Genomic DNA, 17110 nt, shown 5'->3' with positions numbered 1-17110 from the left:
GAGTGAAGAGTCATATGTTTGGTTGATTAAATTAGAAGTTGAAAAATGGATGTTTTATGCTGATGGAGGAAGGAGATGGGGCATGCTTACAACGAACAGCTCCGAGTCTTTCAATGGACTCCTCAAATCTGCTTGGGGACTACCTGTCACCGCAATGGTAAGACTAATTTTCAAGTAGGTCGTGGAGCGATTTGCAGATAGGACAAGGCAGGCCAGAGCCATCTTAGCCGAAGACGGAACACGGATGCCAAAGCCTTACAAAAAGATGGAGCCCCATAGAAGAAAAGTAAAGGGTCACCGCATGACCGAGTATGACGTCGTTCAACGAGTGTATGAAGATAAAACGGGTTATTACGATAGTAAAGGATGAAACAAACATATCGTTACTGAGCATACAAGATCATGCACTTGTGATAAGTGGCAAACGTATCACATGTCGTGTTCTCATGCAGTTAAGTGCTTTGAGAGAATGGTCAGAAATGTAACTGATTATGTGGCGGGGGAATATAAGGTCATAAATTACCTTAAAGCATATTTCGGCACTTCCATCTCCTTGGTAATCAAGCTTATTGGCCAGCCGTATCGTTTTTTATGGTTACGAACAAGGAGCATATCCGTAAATTGGGAAAAAATAAGCTAACCCGTTATCCCAATCAAATGGATGTTAGAGAAAAGACTTACTCTCGCAAGTGCTCGACATATATGCAATTTGGGCATGATAAGCGTTCATGCGGGCAAAACTCCCGTGGTGGCAACACATCTGGAAGTAGAAAAGTGTCTAGAAATTGATTATTATTTTTAATTATATTGTAATTTAATGATGTATTTCGTTGCTAATGGAATGAAATATTTTTCAATTATTATGAACCTCTCGTATTTGATGAATTATTTTTAAATATTATATTTATTTTTGCACATTCAAAAGGTGCGGATTACACAATACAATAACAAAATAAAAAAGACATAAAAGAAAAAAAAAACCTAATACAAAGCAGAGTAATTTTTTCTTTTCTATCTTTCTTGAACCAGAAAAGTACTTTCATAGCTTTGGGAGTAAAACAGAAGAGATTAATCAAAACCCTATAAATTATGACACTTAAACCTAAATATAACAAGTTCTCAAACTTACTTCAGAGCACTTTACAAACCCTAAAACGATGATCCAAATGTATATGTATACTTGATGTAATGAGCCGATATTATTGTACACTAAAAAAAATATTAAGTTCTAATAAAATATTTATATTCCGATGTTTTGAAACGTGACTAATCTTCGGTCAAAGTACCAAAAAAACTTAAAGATAACAAGTTTCCAAACTTACTTCGACGCACTTTACAACCCCTAAAACGACGATCCAAACATATATGTATACTTGATGTAGTGAACCAACATTATTTTACGCTAAAAAAATATTAAGTTCTATATAAAATATTTATATTCCGTGTTTTGAAACGGGACTAATCTTCGGTCAAAGTACAGAAAAAACTTAATTTTGAGTTTAGTTTTCAAAGAATAAAGGTTGGGGTCGGGGAAAGAGGATTTCACGCACAGATTCTGTGCGTGAAGCCTAGTTTGATTTTTTTTTCTTAAAGGGTTAGTTTGGTTTCAAAAGTTATTTTTTGGGTTAAAAAATTCCGGACTCATTGTTTTAGAGTTATTGTTGAGCTTATAATATCTTGAAGAGTTTTGGGTGATTGAAGAGTCGAGCCACCATTGTTGGTCGTCAAAGCTTTTCAAATCTATCCAAGTCTGTAATTTTTTTCTTGAGAAATCAATTAATGGATGTTGGCTAAATCTGCAGGAAACTAAACTATGAGTCTAAATTCAGAGTTTGAGTTCGTTTGCAACTAATTTGAATTGGTTGATCAGAAATTTTTCAAAGACATTTCATGAAGAATACAACAGAAGTTTCGAAATTTTGTGAATTTCAAATTTTTAATGGGTTTCGTTCTTATGGCTCAAAGGGTATTGATTCACTTTCATCGTCAAGAAGGTTTTGATGGATAAATGAAGAAGAAAGGGGAAGAAGACAAAGATTTAAAGGAAATATAAGGAATTTCTTCTTTTTTAAAAAAAAAATTGTTAGCTCAATTAGTCTTGATAGACGTTAGGTGAACCCAAAGCCCCCACGCACATATTGTCCAGTTATTTTAAATATTTGGCCAACTCAGTAATGAGGTATGTTTTAATATGCAAGGTGTGTGATCGTTTAGGTATGTAATGTTGACACTCAATAATTGAGATATGAAATTAGGGCATGTTTGGAAAGCCACCTGGTAATTGGAATTGGTGTAATTACTAGGGTAGTAATTACACAACCTAGTAATTACATAGTAGTATAATTACAACGACCTATTTATTTGTCAAAACGTAATTACAGTGTAATTACAAGCGTGTTGTTTGGTTGCACATGTGTAATTATACAGTTAGTTTAATTTAAAAATAAAATTTAATTATAAAAAATTTAAAAGTAATATTTAAAAAGTATTTGCATTTATAAATGATATTAAATTAGTTATTTAATAACACATTGTTTCTTGAAAATATATTAATTAATAATCATATATTTGTAACTAATATTATAAAAAATAATGGACATATATTTTTCAAATTAATAATATTTAATTTAATTAATTATAAAACTTAAAAGAAGACTTTTTTTTGTGAGAACGTCATGGATTGGATGTTTGACAAAAATATAATATTTATAAATATAATGCCATAACATTATTCAAATGTTTGACACAAAAATTCCATCAAATGTAAGTGAAAAATAAACAACATGTAATATGAAAGCAAATAACGTAAAATTGGAAATATAACCTAAATTTAAAATCCAAAAGAAAAAGTTCAACATAATATTCTTATGTCAAATTCCAACATTACATAAGTAAGTTCCAACGTTACTTAAGTAAATAATTCAAAAGAAAGGAAAAATATAAGTCTATAACCTCATTCACAATGAAATTCTACTTTAAGTTTAATTAATTATAAAACTTAAAAGAATACTTTTTTTGCGAGAACGTCCTGGTTTGGATGTTTGATAAAAAAATAATATTTATAAATATAATGCCATAACATTATTCAAATGTTTAACACAAAAAATCCATCAAATGTAAGTGAAAAATAAACAACATGCAATGTGTAAGCAAATAACTTAAAATTGGAAATATAACCTAAATTCAAAATCCAAAAGAAAAAGTTCAACATAATACTCTTATGTCAAATTCTAACATTACATAAGTAAGTTCCAACTTAACTTAAGTAAATAATTCAAAAGAAAGAAAAAATATAAGTCTATAACCTCATTCACAATGAAATTTATAAGTCTATAACCCCATTCACAATGAAATTCTACTTTAATTACGTCACTCGTTATATGTCAAATTTGTGAATGAATCATTCTTTCTAATATTAAGAGATGTACTTTCAAAAATTAGAATAATAACACGGTTATGCTAAATGAATAAAATAAAAAAATACGAGCAATTACATGGAACCACAAGAAGTAAAGGTTGGGAATGAGAGGAAAGGAAATAAAAAATAAATAATATAAAAAGAAAAATACATTTTAAATAATAAAAATAATAAAAAGTAAAAATAAAAAATAGATTAAAATAATAGGAATAAAAAATAAATTAAAAATAAAAAAATAAACAAACTAAAAAGTAACCCTATAATTACACTCAATTCTCAGCGCCCCCCTCCCCCACCCCCTCCCTGCTCTTGAGAATTGGAGAGTATAATTATACCCAATTCCTACCTAATTGTGTAATTACTTGGTCAAAGTATCTTCTTGCTCTACCAGTCAAATTTGTTGCAAGTGTCTACACCAATTAATATAGTTAGACTTTTCTCTCTCCACAGACAATTAATTTTTTATTTTTTTTTGCGTGGATTGTCCTTCTTTTGGGTGGTCTTTAATTTTTGGCCCTCAAATTGCTGGTCTTTAATTTTTGGCCTTCGCTTAAAAAGGTGACCCAAAATATCCTAAGGTTCTGGGTTCGAACCCCCATTTAGTCAATAAAAAAATTCACAAGGCAAAACTTTTGCAAAAAGTCTGCCTTATGCGGTAGACTTCGCCTTAAGGCATAACTAAAAGTCTACTTTAAGACAAAATCTGCTGGAACCAGCCGACTTTTCGTTATGCCTTAAAGCATAATTAAAATTTTACCTTACAAGGTAAAGTATGCTGTCTCCGGCAGAGGTTCGAACCCAGAACCTTGATGTATTTTCGATCACCTTTTTAAGCGAAGAACAAAAATTAAAGAACAACGAATTGTGAGACAAAAATTAAAGACCAATTGCCCAACGAAGGACAAGCGTGCAAATTTCCAAATTAAAATTAATAAATGTTGGGTCTATTCATTGTGTGATATATTTTGCATAGAAAATCTGACACTTGAACATAAGCCTGTTATCCGGTTCAACCGGAATGAGACCGGTAACCGGTTATAAAACCAGCCGGTTTCCAGTCTAAAAATCAGAACCGGTCACCGGTTCCAAACATGGAAATCGGAACCGGCCACCGGTTCCGGTTTACCAGTTCCAAACATGGAAATCGGAACCGAACCGGTCCAAAACATTAGAAAATCCTTTTTTTTTTTTGTATAATGTACATATATAATAGTATTTATTAGTATATTGTAGGTATATTTATATATGTTATATAAGTTTATAAATAAAGTTTATATATCGGAGAAGAGCCTAAAATACCCTCGAACTATTAGAATTAGTGCAAAAATACCCTCCATCCACCTTTGAGCTCCCAAATACCCTTGTCATCCAACTTTGAGCCCCCAAATACCCCTGCCATCCACCTATAGGGTCTAATATACCCTTATTTCTAACAACCCCATGTTGATACCTAATTTTGTCCATCATTTCGTCCAATTTACATCGTTAAGCTTCTATTTTATTAGATTATTAATTGTATTTTTTTATCACAACTTGTAATCAAATTTCTTGATGATCTCTATTACTATTATTAATTTTATTATTACTATTACTACTACTACTACTACTACTACTACTACTACTACTACTACTATTATTATTATTATTATTATTATTATTATTATTATTATTATTATTATTATTATAAAAGTAGAGGGACAAAATATTTTGGTAAATAATTTTATCACTTGTAATAGTAAAGTTATCATAGAAACATAACAACAACTATAAGTGTGACGCTAATACAAAAAATATGTTTAAATAAATATTTATAGAGATACGAATATGATTAACACTACAATTAAGTCAGAAGGAGAATAAATGCATGAGTGATTTATTTTTTTTAGTAAAACGAAAAGGTAGTAGTAGTAGTAGTAGTAGTAGTAGTAGTAGTAATAATAATAGAGATCATCAGGAAATTTAACTAAAGGTTGTGATAAAAAAAAATATAATTAATATTCTAATAAAATAGAAGCTCAACAATGTAAATTGGACGAAAGGATGGACAAAATTGGGTGTCAACATGGGACTGTTAGAAATAAGGGTATATTAGACCCCATAGGTGGATGTCAGAGGTATTTGGGGGCTCAAAGGTGAATGACAGAGGTATTTGGAGACTCAAAAGTGGATGGAGGGTATTTTTGCACCAATTCTAATAGTTCGAGGGTATTTTAGGCCCTTTTCCGTTTATATATTTACTAACTAACAGCATATATATATATATATATATGTTTAAGTTATACGTATACTATATATACTTATATATATTTAAGTTATATGTATTATAACTTAAGTTTTTTGTAAGTTTATAAATTCCTATTTTATAAATTAAGTATATTTATATTATAAGTATATTCTTAGTATATTTTAGTTATTTTTCAAGTATATATAACTTTCTAGTTTTTAATTTAAGTAGATGTATATTATAAGTATATTCTTAGTATATTTTAGGTATATTCCTAAGTTAATATAAGTAAAAATATGAACACAAGTAAATAGAAGAAAGCTCAATGATCCATATATTTTATTCATTCATGGATAACATTTATTTGCAAGTTGTATTTTTTTTAACTTGCAAATAATACATGAGTTGCAAAGAAATAGTAGAATAATAAAATAAAAAAGTGTCAATCATTTGGCTAATATCCGCCATATCATATTCGGTCATGGAGATATCTTCAAAGTCTTCCATTTGGTCCACTCCACTTGCTATCAAATCTTCAATCTCTTCCTCTTCGTTTTCCACCGCTTCTAAGTTTTGATTGCGTCGCTCCAATCTAATCCAATCGTGAATGCACACTTGTACTTGCAAGCTAAATCCGGATAATGAGTGTCTATGGTCTCCAATTTGTTGTCTTCCCTAGCTAAATGCACTCTCCGAAGCCACGGTTGATATTTGAACAGTAAGGATATCTCAAGCCATTCTTGAAAGTATCGGATAACTCGCCTTGTATTTCTTCCACCCCATGCTAAGACGTCCAAATCATCTAGTTGGTTGATATCCACATTTGGCTGCATCAAATAAAAGTGATATTCATCAAAGTTTGCATTATGAGAAGGAGTTGGATGTGAATGTAAAACTTTTAAATGCGACAAACACGACAAGCCTTTTTTGCTACTTTGAGAAGTAGTAGGGCGTGGAGCAATGGGTGTAGCATTTTCTTCCAAATTAGAATAATGATTAAAAACTTTTTTAAAATCGGCATCAATCGCGAGCTCGACGTCAGTTAAAGATGGTTCAACTTCCTCTTCAATTTCTAAAAAGGTGTAAATTTGATTAACCAATGCTCTAGTATAAGACATTTTTATACAAGGATTTAAAAGAAAACCCAATATAAATAAAGTTGGGATGGGAAAAAAATACTTCTTAAATTTTGTTATCATATTAAAAATAGCCACTTGATAACCGGATTTATTTTTATACTCTTGTAAAACCCTAGCTATTTCCGCTAAGTAGGCTAAAATTCTTATTACCGTGGGATAAAATTGTCTAGAAAAAGCAAGAGTTGCATTATAAAATTTTTGTAAAAGTTCAGCACATTCCTTAACATCTTCCCAATCGGTCATATTTAACCAATCATCACTATCCGTATTAAAATGGTTGTGAACTTGTTGTATGAGAATCCTATAATCATATGCTTGTTGTAACATAATGTAAGTGTAGTTCCACCTAGTGTCAACTTCTACTTGAATTTTCCTAGGTCTAAGGCCATTTTTCACACAAGAATTCTTAAAATCTCTCAGTTTTGCCCTATTAGCATTACAAAAAAGAAACACAACCGCATTTCTAACTTTTTGAATAGAATCTTCAAAACACTCAACACCATCTTTAGCAATCAAGTTTAAAATGTGACAACTATATCTTACATGAAAAATATTTTTAAGCGGAGGATTTAATTTCCTTTTTAAAAGACCAATCGCCTTTGTATTATTAGAAGCATTATCTAAAGCAATAAAAAGTGTTTTTCTATAAATGTTAAAAAATCTCATAATAGTAGACATTGAATCGGCTAAAAATTTTTCATCGTGATGACCTTTCCCTTCATCATATAAAAAAGCTATAATTCTTTTTTGCATCACCCAATTATTATCAACCCAATGACATGTAATAACAAAAAAATCTAACTTGTTAAGACTAAGACCCAAATCGGCGGTAAGAGAAACACTACATTTTAAAGAATTAAATACATGGCGCAAATAAAACATATATTTTTTTTATATAAATCTATAACATCCGCTCTACAAGTACTTCTAGGAATACCCTCAAATAACGGATTATAACAACGTTGAATATAAGTAACAAACCCTAAACCCGAAGGAAAGGAAAATGATAGAGCATCAAAAGCAACCATTTTAACTATTTCTACACGCTCTTTTTTCTTGTCATAGCAAAAACATTTACCGGTTCGTGGGTCTATCGTCATTTGTATACACCCCACATTTGAACCCGTTTGCTCTCCCCAAACATCCTTATGTTTAGCTTTCATATGACCCGTTAGTGTACCTGTTCCACCATCCTTACTAGTTTGTTGCCTAAAAGCAAATTCTTGTTTACATAAATTACATTTAACTATTTGTCTTTCCTTATTCTTAGTCATAAATTCCAAATTTTAGCAGTTGGCTTACGAGTTCTTGGCGGTTTGTCTTGTGTATGTGATTGTGCAGGACCTGTATCTCCTATGGGATTTTCGGGGGCTTGTGTTTCATCATCATCATCAATTTCATTAAAAGTGTCGGTATAATGTTGTTGCATTGCCTCATGATCTAAAAGTGGATTATTTCCACCAATATCAATACCTAAATTAGGTGTTTCGTTCTCAAATGTTTCCTCATTAAACCCACCCCTAACAATACCACTACTACCGGCACCACGTCTAAATCTCTTCGCCATTATTAAATATAATTAATTTAAATCACACTCAAATAAATCACAAAAAAATAAATTGCAACAAATTAGATTGCGAGAATTAAATTGCGTAAATTAAATAGCGAAAAATAAAGATAGAGTTGGAATTGCCGGACTAATTTCCAACAAAGTGAAGACAACTAGAATTGCAAATCCACCAAAGCTTTGGAGCTACTTCGGATTGTTGCAAAATCACCAACTCCACCAGCAATATTATAATTGCAAAATTAATAATTGAAACTAGAATAAAACTTTATAATATTTAATTGAGAGAAATTTAAAGTGGTTAATTGTTGTAATTGAGAGAAATTGAGAGAAAGAGAAGAGTGAATTGGTGTGGATTAAAATTGGAAATGAAGAGAGGTTTATATAGGAGTGGGGGATGGGTTAAAGTGTAAAAAAAAAGTTTGAGGGGTTGGGGGGCCAAAAGGGGACTTTGGAGCCGTTGGCAACAACCATTTTTGCAAAATGGACCGTTGCCCAACGGTCCAGCCCATTTGAATAACGGCTATATTTCAAAAAAAATCTTTTTTGATCGGTTTAACCGGTTCGGTTCCGGTTTACTGATAACGTCCAAATCCACTCCTCAAAGAGAAAGTGTACACGGTCGTATGCAATATAATTTACCGAACTATGAGTCGGGGTCGATCCCACAGGGAACAATATACTAGGCGATTAAGAAAGTAAGGAACTTTCACTTACTAAGCTAAGCCAAACGATAGATAATATTTTGGTTTTTTGAGAAAATTATAACTAATGCGGAAATGTAAACTAACCTAGAAAGCAAGTAAAATGATCAATGGCCACAAGCATGGATAATAGGAGATTACACTCAAGTGACGATCCAACGTATTTTACAATTGTACAACTAAGAACGAGGTTATGTTAATAGATAATGATTTCTAAATTTCATTGAAAGTTTCTCAACCAAATCAATGAATTTCACTTTAAGTTTTTATCAAGCCTTAAAGTGTGATATTAGGCCCAATAAATATAAACCCAAGTGACTTTCCTCTCTTGAGCTCAAGTCATTAGATGAGGGTTATGCCTCAAATCCTTGTTAACTAATCTTTCCTAAATCGATTTTCCTCTCTCGAGCTCAAATCAAATTAAATGGGCGAGTCCTAGGGTTAGCTAATCCCTTTGGAAACATTCAAGTACGAGATTAATTAAAGAAACAATAACCCACTTCATTAGGAATAAAATCATTTAATACATAAGCAAAACAAGAGTTTCAAACCAAACTTTAATCAAGAATATTTTCATAAACAAGATTCAAGTAATGGAATAGAAAGCTACACACTTAGATAATCAATACATAGCAAGGAAAAGAAGAAATGAGTAAAGGGTTAAGAAATTTCTTATCAAGATCTTCAAATCTTCAATCCCCAAGTGTGGGTGCAAAAACCTAGCTCTCCAAGCTTGATGAAAATGGCCAAAGATGAAAATGATATGCCCAAAGTCTCTCTTTTGTAGCTCTTCAACTTTCCCAAGTCTAAATATGACAAAATAAACCCCAAAGTTTCAGTTTTGCAAATCTGTCCCGTTTTTGCAAAACTGTCCAGTTTGGCCTCTTTTTGACTTTATTTCACTTGGTTTCTTCCGATCACTTCTAAATCACATAAAACTGAATAGAGCACCAATATTATACAAAAACAACCCTGCGTGCGCAATGTGCGTCTCGCATGTTGTGTCGCAAGACAAACATACGAGATGCGAAGCATGCTCTGCAGCCGCATGTTATGCTCTTGACTTCAGGCTTCCCAGATTTCGGACAAGGTTTGCATTAACACTGTTGTCTCGCAAGTTCAACATGCGAGTCGCATGTTGATCTCGCAAATTGCGCAACCTTTCATTCTCTATTCTTCAGTGGCCTGTCATGCTATGCGGTGGAATTGTTGATCCACAGACATGACATACGCTCGCATGTTGTGCAAAGTGTGTCCTTGGCCTATTTTGCTTCATTTTGCTCCGTTATGCTTTCCGAATAACTTTTCCTACAAAATGACAAAAACACACGAAAAGTAACACCAAAAGTGCTTGAAGAGTTAGAAAATCTTAAGAAATTAGCATCAAATATCCCGTAATTTCACGACACATAATTTACCGATCCCAAAATATAAAACTGGACCGGTAATATTTATACGGTTAACTGTAACCGGTGAACCGGTTCCACCGGTTCCGGTTTTACCGATCCGATTAGCGATTTGAACCGATAAAACTGAACCGGTTGCCGGGCTTACTTGAACATGGGGCTTGTGGGAAGATAAGTGTGGCAGAAAAGTCTAAAGTAACAATCAACATATGTTGTACAATGGTCAACCACCTTATAATTTTGTTTGGAGATAAGTTTTACGATTTGATAATGTAAGTAGGTATTTACGCAACTAAAAACAGATCATACTATGTGGTCTCTTTTTCTACGTTTTTCTTTTCCTTTTTTTAAAATAGAAGTATCTTTTTGTTCTAACTAATCAAATTTGTCGCAAGTGTCTTGATACACCCCGCACTTTCAGTGTTACACCCCGTACCTCGGAGAAGCACTGGTTAAATTTGAATATAAGTATGTTGAGCTATGGATAGGTAAAACAACTTTGGAGTGTGAGGAACAAAACATTATTAAGTATATGGTTTAAATAAAGGATGAATTATGATCTTGTAAGTCGTAACAGAGAAGGACAGCCTTGGAACCAAAGGACATGACCATTATCAAGTATGATTAGTGATAAATATCATGTAATCAGAGTTTCGGAAGATTTTGGGACCAAGAAAATCAACGAAAATAAGTTTGCCGAAAATTTGGACTAAGTTCGCAGAATTAAGGATAAAATTTTAGGTCAACTTTGGATGGGTATATAGGTATATGGGGAGTTTTAAGGTGTTCCAAAAGCTTAAAATGAAGTTCATCGAGTCTAGTTTCCAACGCAATAAACCGCTCATTGATAGGACATCGGAGTAGAGAATTATGGACGTTACAAGTTTGGCTGACAAAGTAAAAACACGTGCTACAGTACTGCTACAGTAACCGACTTGCTACAGTGCTGCTACAGTGAATCCGACCCGAATTTGACCCCTAAATAAAGGGTAATAACCCCTTTTTTCACCATATTTTAGCCCAGAATTTCCAGATTTTAGAAGGGAGAGTAAGGGTATTAAAAATTGAGCAATTTTCAAGTAGCGGAGTAGTGGTTTAGGTCCGGGTAACGTATGGTTGTGATTCTAGTGTTTTTTTGCGGTGGATTTTAGCATGGATATTGAGGATATTGCTGTCTTAACAAGAAAAAAAGGTATGAATCTTTCTCTTTTGGTATTATTTAAGGCTTATTTACAAAGATAAAGTCGTTAAATAATTGTATAGTAAGTTGGTTAGTTATAGAAGTTGGAAAACAGCGTGTGGGCTGTTTTATGGCATATGTTGGTGTTGAAAGTGATGTTGTTAATGTTGGTATTGATGTTGTTATTGTTGGTTACTGAATTGGGATTTCGGGCTAGGCATATAAACAGGGGAGATGCTGCCCGATTTTCGGCAAAGTATAGAGTAGTTTGACTTGAAAGTTTAGTATAAGTATACTATGATGAGTCTAATGATAGTGTGAATCCTCTTAAATGTAGACTCACGAATTCGGACGAATATGTGTGGATAACTGGAGGTTGAACAGGTATGTTAAGGCTAGTCCCTTTCTTCTAAAGGCATGATTCCTTTCTTATGAATCCAATAGGTGTTTTCCAAATGTCCCATGATCCCTTCTGTGAATCCATAAATGTTTTCCAAGAATATTCTTATTCTCAAAAGCTATAGATTCATGATTTATAGAGTTCTTATGATGCTAAAGATAAACATGTTTTATGATGACGATGATCCTATTTCTAAAAACTCCTATGTTATAATTCCGTACATATGTTTCATAACCCCCTTACTTCCAAAAGTTAGAGTTCATGATTCAAAGGCATGACTTCTTTCTTGATAAACCATAAATGTTTTTCCAAAATGTTATTTTCCAAGTCAAAGATTTATGATTCTATAAGCTTTTATGACAACAGCGGATATGTTTTTACAATGTTAATGATGATGCTAAAGATGAGAATGTTTCTATGATGATTACGACGACGATGATGATTTCATGTTTAAAAGTCTCAAGCTTATGATTTCAATGTGAAAATGAGAATGTTGAGTTATTTTCATGATTTTCTTGATTTTTATTCATTGTTTTTGATCTCGCCTTATAATAATTGTTCCTTCAAGGTGAGATAGAGCGATGATGATTATTCCATAATATAATCGGAGGCTACCGACCTTACGTCACTCCGATATAATTGTGGCTTTTGATTGGGCTCTCATGCATGCTTTATATATATGTATGTATTTTCTCACACCGCGCCGCGCTATAGTCGGCCGGGCATGGCACGTAGATGTGCACACCACTGCAGTGGGCATGTTATGATATTGCCCCGGACGCGGGAGGCCCGAAAGCGGGCTAATGATGAAAACACCGAGCCTTAATGACCGAGCATGATACTATATATATGACACCGAGCCTTAATGGTCGGGCATGATACAATATATATGACACCGGGCCTTAATGGTCGGGCATGATACTATATATATGACACCGAGCCTTAATGGCCGGGCATGGTACTATACATATGTATAAAAATGTTTTTTTTAAGGCTAAGCATGCATGACCTCCGCCTTATGAGGCATTCAGATGTACAGGTTATCTCTCTTATTCTATGTTACCTTTCATATCTATATTATGTTGTTATTCATGCCTTACATACTCAGTACATTATTCGTACTGACGTCCCTTCTTGTGGACGCTGCGCTCACGCCCGCAGGTAGGCAGGGAGGCGGATCAAACCTGTAGGTGTTCTATCAGCGAATTCTCAAGAGCACTTTACTTACTTCAGGAGCTGCAGTCTATTTGGTATTGTCCTTATGATCATTTGTAATCTATGTAGAGGCTCGTAGACGTGTGTGTACAGTTAGATGTTTTAAAGCTCCACTGATTCCTATTGTTGTATAATATTTTGGTGGCCTTGTCGGCCTTATTTTGAGCTCTTGCTACTTTACTGTTAGCCTTGCCGGCTTTATGATATACGTTATGTTATGGAGACCTTGTCGGTTCGCATATGAACATATGCGCTGAATGATCAGATATTTCTATGTTGGGCCTTTTCTGCATGCAGATGTTCTTTGAGTTATTGTTTATAATGTTCAAAGTAACGGATAAGTCAGGTGGTTCCCGACCTACGGGTCGGAGCCCGTCATACTCCTGATAGGGGTGTGACATGTCTACACCAATCGATATTGTTAGACTGTTTTTCTCTCCACAGACAATTAAAATCATTTTTTTTGCGCGGATTGTCCTTTTTTGGGTGGTCTTTAATTTTTGTCCTCCGCTTAAAAAGGTGACCGAAAATACTCCGAGATTTTGGGTTCGAATAAACAGGTCAAACTGTGTAATTACACCCAATTCAAATTACCTGGGTGGCTTTCCAAACAGGCCCTTAGTAAAAGTATAATAACTTAGATGTGTTTTAACCTATTGCCTCTTACATATATGGAGATTTAATTGAATTCATTCCAAAAAAAAAAAAATTGCTCGAGAGATAGATGCATGTGCTACTACTCGTTTTGGCGGATGATCTAGGGGGGAAATTCGCAGAATTGCCCTTCTTTTGGGGTGGTCTTTAAATTTTGCCCCTCATATTTGTGGTTTTTAAGTTTTGCCATTTGCTTGGATACCTGAGGTTCTGGGTTCGAACCCCCGCTCAGGCATAAAATAAAAAAATAATTTCACAAGGTAGGGCTGGGAGGAGTGTATGCCGGATCCGACATAAAGTCCTTAAGGAAAAACTAAAGTTATGCCGGAGGGGGCATAACTTTTCCTCAAGACATAGTTTAGTTATGCCTTATGGGGCAAAACTTTTCCTTAAAGAACTATGCCTTATGGGGCAGACTTTTAATTAAGGCATAACAAAAAATATGCTCCTATAAGGCAGAACTTTTCCTTAAGGCATAAACTTTGCCTTATAGTGCAAACTTTTAGTTATGTCTTAAGGAAAAGTTCCGCCTTATGGGACATACTTTTAGTTATGCCTTAACTAAAAGTGTGCCCCATAAGACATAACTAAAAGTATGCCCCATAAGCCAGAACTTTTCCTTAAGGCATAACTAAAAGTTTACCTTAAAAAAAAATATGCCTCAAGGCAAAGTCTGCCCCCTCCGGCATAACTTTAGTTTTTCCTTAAGGATTGTATGCCGGATCCGGCATACACTCCCGCTAGCCCTGCCTTGCGAAATTATTTTTTTATTTTATGCCTGAGCGGGGGTTTAAACCCAGAACCTTAGGTATCCAAGTGAAGGACAAAACTTAAAGACCACAAAGATGAGGAGTAAAAATTAAAGACCACCCCAAAAGAAGGGCAATCCGTGCAAAAAAATGGATCTAGGGTCAGTGTCGGCTCAAGCCTAAAGCCAATAAGGTAAAGGCTTTAGGCCCGCAAATATTTTGGGCCTCCATTGAAAAAAAAATGATAGTAGGTTCTATGGCTAATTTTCTTCGTAAACTATTTACTCCCCATGATTTTATTTATATGACTTGATTCGGAATACAAGGATCAAACTAATTAATGTTCAATTCAGATATATAATCTTCAATTTATTAAAAATTAAGCTTTTATATTTAGAAATTATATAATAAGTATTATAAGTACACAATAGTTAACAATTCAAAATATATAAAAAGGTACTTGAAAAGGTCACGATAAAAAAAAAGGGAAACATAGGGTACCTACTTAAGACCCTTTATTACAAAATATATAGATAGTTTTCCTTATTTACAAAACATAACGATATATTACGAAACATGACAGATTTCATATATTTTTCATTTTTTTTTAGAAAATATTTTTTGTAAAGAAAAAATAATTTAATTTAAAAAAAATTATATATTTTTTTTAAAAAATTAATTATTTTTTTTTTGCTCAAAGCGTTAAAAAATTACCTCAAATTTTTGTGTATGAAAAATGTATGTGCGTGAGCGAAATTTTTAATATAATTTTCATACACAAAATTGTGAGCAAAAACTTTAAGCCTTGAATATTGTATGAAAGTTGTTTATGAGGTCACTCAATTATTGTTTTTTCTCTTCAGTTTTTTATAATTATTTATAGGAATGATACGAATTTTCATATATTTTATATGGACACTCAAATTACAATATGTTTTGATTGAGTACTTGAATACATGGTAAATTATTTCTATTAGACACTCCTGGTTCAAATTTTGAATTCTTTTTACACATGTTCTCGAACGCCTATTGCATAAACAAGTCAACCACATAAAATGTGTCACCTCCTTTAATTATAGACATCAACCTCAATTAGAATATGTCTGAAGTTTTATGATTTTTGAGGTTAATGCGTTTAATTAAGGGAAATGACATATTTTAAGTGATTAATTTATCCGAGTATGGGAATTTGAGAACACACGCAAAAGGTATTTCAGTATTTGAATCGAAAGTATCTAATAACAATATTTTATCATGTATTCATGTGTTCAATAGAAATAAGCCGTAATACGAGTGTCTAGATGAAATTTACGCTGACAAATTTAAGGAGTTGTTGATGTATTCAACCTTACTTTTACTAGGTTACATGATTAGAGTCCACTATAAATTATGAAAATTGGTATAGTAAAGTTTAATTTTTAGAGGTATTCTTCCCTATATCATTCAAGAAAATGGTGGTCCGAAGCAATTTACACCGACAATAACTTAGATTGTGCATAGTACTCTATATTTAGTTCTATCTTTCATTCCGACACCGACAACTGTACTCCAAATTAAAAAAAAAAAAGAAAAAAAAAGGACATTTATGACTTATGACACTCCAATTCTCAGGGATGCAGCTTATTCAATATTTGTCACTATTTCACCTAAAACTGGACCCCAAATATTTAAGATTCCAACAGGTTATGTTTTACTAATTTCGTCATAATTACAATGTTGTTGTAATTATATTAATGTTCCAAAAATCTAATATGAACTTTATATACGAAAAATGTGAATGAAATTTTAAGTCTTGAGCGAGATATACACATTTCATACATAAAATTTTGAGCGTAATGTTTAAGCCTTGATCGAGATATACACATTTCATACGTTCTTCATACATAAAACTTGAGCGAACGTTTTAAGCCTTGAGCAAGATATACACAATTCATACACAAAAATTTGGCGATTATTTTAAGTCTTGAATGTTGTATCAAAGTTATATACAATGTTGTTGTAGTTGTATTAATTTTACAGAAATCTAACATGAACTTTATACACGAAAATGTGAGCGAAATTTTAAGACTTGAGCGAGATATAAATTTCATACTATTTTCATACAAACAAATTTTGAGCGGATTTTTTAAGCCTTGAACGAGATATACATTTTTCATACCGTTTTCATACGCTAAATTTTGAACGAACTTTTTAAGCCTTGAGCGAAATATACACATTTCATACAACTTTCATACGTAAATTTTTGAGCAAAAACATATTTAAAAAATTAAAGTTTTTTTTTAAATAAAAAAATAATTTAAAAAAAAAACATGTTTTGTATAGGGTTTGTAATGTTATGTTTTGTAAATATAAAATTATCGTCACGTTTCGTAGTTATTTCTCCTTAAGATGTATATATACGTAGTTGTCCCTAAAAAAATATGTTTTGAGTCTCTAAAAGTAGCTAAAACACAC

Source organism: Lycium barbarum, chromosome 8 (genome assembly GCF_019175385.1).
Source record: "Lycium barbarum isolate Lr01 chromosome 8, ASM1917538v2, whole genome shotgun sequence".
NCBI classification, from domain to species: domain Eukaryota; kingdom Viridiplantae; phylum Streptophyta; class Magnoliopsida; order Solanales; family Solanaceae; genus Lycium; species Lycium barbarum.
This window is presented reverse-complemented; position numbering follows the sequence as displayed.